The sequence below is a fragment of the Crinia signifera genome, chromosome 1, assembly GCF_055691185.1.
Source record: "Crinia signifera chromosome 1, ASM5569118v1, whole genome shotgun sequence".
Lineage (NCBI taxonomy): Eukaryota > Metazoa > Chordata > Amphibia > Anura > Myobatrachidae > Crinia > Crinia signifera.
The window spans coordinates 230,829,610-230,832,513 of NC_139217.1; the positions used below are offsets into that span (position 1 = coordinate 230,829,610).

The 2,904-nt window shown below is 43.1% G+C and overlaps 1 protein-coding gene across 1 annotated transcript in view; it reads right to left on the bottom strand.

Annotated features, from left to right (window-relative positions):
- KLHL26 (kelch like family member 26) overlaps positions 1-2,904 on the bottom strand; it is a 92,495-nt gene that overhangs the window by 88,497 nt on the left and 1,094 nt on the right. The window lies entirely within an intron of this gene.

Sequence of the window (2,904 nt, forward strand, 5' to 3'; positions counted from 1 at the left end):
GGTCCGTGCTCAGGAGGAGGAAGCGGAGGAAGGTCCATTAGGAGATTGTCATTTCATCGGCAGGGGTCCCTGCCGTGAATGTGAAATAGCGGGCCCGAAAATTACATATGTGCATATCTAATGAGCCGCTAATTAAATATGTGCATATTTAATGAATGGCTCCGCCAGTTCCCATTCGTGGCAGGGACCCCCGCCGATGAAATGACAATCTCCTAATGGACCTTCCTCTGCTTCCACCTCCTGAGCATTGACCGCGCTGCCCGGATCCCCAGTGCCCCCGCTGTCTGTGCACCAGCTGCAGCCTCCTCCTGCATGATGCTTTCATGCATCAGTCTGGGACCTGCCGACTAGGAGCCCTGGAATGCCCTCTGCCTACCATGCTGCCTGGACGGATCGCTGCCAGGTACCAGGGGAGGGGGTTGCGGGGGTACCTGGGGGGGGGGGGGTACCGTATGCAAGGTACCAGGGGGGGGGGGGGGCGGTACCAGCTGCAAGGTACCAGGGGAGGGGGGATGACTAATGTGGGATCCTAAATACCATTTCAGAGCCAGTCTCACTGCATAGAAAACGGCTCTGAAACATGTAGGACTCTGCTTTTTAAAAGTGTTGAAATACCGGTTATCTTTAACCGATAAATCAACTCTGGCGCTTTCCCATTGCAGCCTTAAACGTTTAGAAAGGGGGAAAAAACGGCAATATACCGTTTAAGACCTGCAGTGGTAAAGGGGCTTCACCTTTTAAACTTAGATTATTTTATATTTATGTATATATAAAATAAGAATTTCCTATCAAATAGATTTGGTAGCTGACTGCAATTAAGGTCACAAAGTGCCTACTCACCTAACTGGGTTAATTGAAGTTTTTTGAGGAATCAACTCTGGTGGGATGTAAGAACTAAAACCAATAACATCTGTATTTTATTTAACCCCTTCCTGACAGAGCCAGTTTTTGCGTTCCTGACAGAGCCATTTTTTTCAAATCTGACATGTTTCACTTAAGTGGGGATAACTTTTTTTTGCTTTTACTTATCCCAGTGATTTTGAGATTGTTTTCTCGTGACACATTGTACTTCAAGTTAGTGGTAAATTTGGGTCGATACAGTCTGTGTTTTTTTGAGAAAAATACCAAAATGTCGTGAAAAAATGGAAAATTTTGCAATTTGCAAAATGTCACATTTTCTGCTTGTGAGACAAATAAACATACCACTCAAAATAGTTAATAACTAACAAAGACCATATGTCTACTTTATGTTGCAATCATTATTTCAACCTCCTTTTCATTTTTTTGGACACTAGGAGGCTTCAAATATGAATAGCAAATTCTCAAATTTTCAAGAAAATTTCAAACTCTGATTTTTTTAGGGACCAGGTCAGTTATGATGTGACTTTGAGTGACTTGTATGTGAGACACCCCCATAAATGATGCCATTTCAAAAACTGCACCCCTCACAGTATTCAAAACAGCATTTTGGAAGTTTGTTAACCCTTTAGGTGTTTCACAGGAATTAAAACAAAGTGTCGGTGAAATTTCAAAATTTCATTTTTTTTGCAGATTTGCAATTTTAATACATTTTTCTAAGGAACACAGTAGATTTTACTAGAGAAATGTGACTAAAAATTGATTCCCCCAATTCTTTGGTTTTCATAAATATCCTATATGTGGCCCTAGTGTGCACGGTGACCAAACCACAGGCTTCATAATAGAAGGAGCACCTACTTGATTTTGGAGCCTCCTTTTTATGAGATTATTTTTTAGGCACAATGTAGGTTTCTAGGCACCATAAGATGCTAAAAGTTAGGTACCCCCCCACAAGTGACCCCATTTTGCAAACTACACCCTTCAGGGAATTCATCTAGGGGTATAGTGTACATTTCAAACCCCCAGGGGTTTCACCAATTGTGGTACAACTGGGCAGTGAAAATGAAAAAAATTAATTTTTCATTTTCACAGCTCAGTTGTATCAAAATTGGTGAAACCCCGGGGGGTTTGAAATGTACACTATACCCCTTGATGAATTCCCTGAAGGGTGTAGTTTGCAAAATGGGGTCACTTGTGGGGGGGTTCCACTGTATGGGTGTTTCGGGGGTCATTCAACCAGAATCTGTGCTGCAAAATCCAAAAATCACTCCTTCCCTTCTGAGTCCTGCCATGCACCCAACTGGTATTTTTGGTCACACATGAGGCATTGCCGTACTCGGGAGAAATTGGGGCACAGATTTTGGGGTGCTTTGTCTCCTTCATTCCTTGTGAAAATGAAAAATTTTGAGCCAGATCTGCATTTTTGTGTAAAAAAATGTAATTTTTTACAGAAAAATGCAGTTCTGGCTCAAAATTTTTTATTTTCACAAGGAATGAAGGAGACAAAGCACCCCAAAATCTGTGCCCCAATTTCTCCCGAGTACGGCAATGCCTCACGTGTGACCAAAAAATACCAGTTGGGTGCATGGCAGGACTCAGAAGGGAAGGAGTGATTTTTGGTGGTGGAATGAATGGTGGGTGCTATGTCGCATTAGCAAGACCCCCGAAGCACCAATACAGTGGAACCCCCCCACAAGTGACCCCATTTTAGTCACCAGCTTTGGGAGGGGGGCTGGCGCTGCGGCTGGCGGGGGGGTGGGAGGGGTGCTGGCGCTGCGGCAGCCGGGTGGGTGGGAGGGAGGGGGGCTGCCGGGTGGGAGGGCTGGCGATCGGTGGTAATCGGTGCGGTATATATACACACACACATATATATATATATATATATATATATATATATATATATATATATACACACATACACACACATATATATATATATATATATATATATATATATAAATATATTTTTTCAGTGCATATATTTGATTTTTTACTTTTTCTGCAGCTTGATGCTGCTGCTGCTGCGGGGGGGAGGGGGGAGGAGGG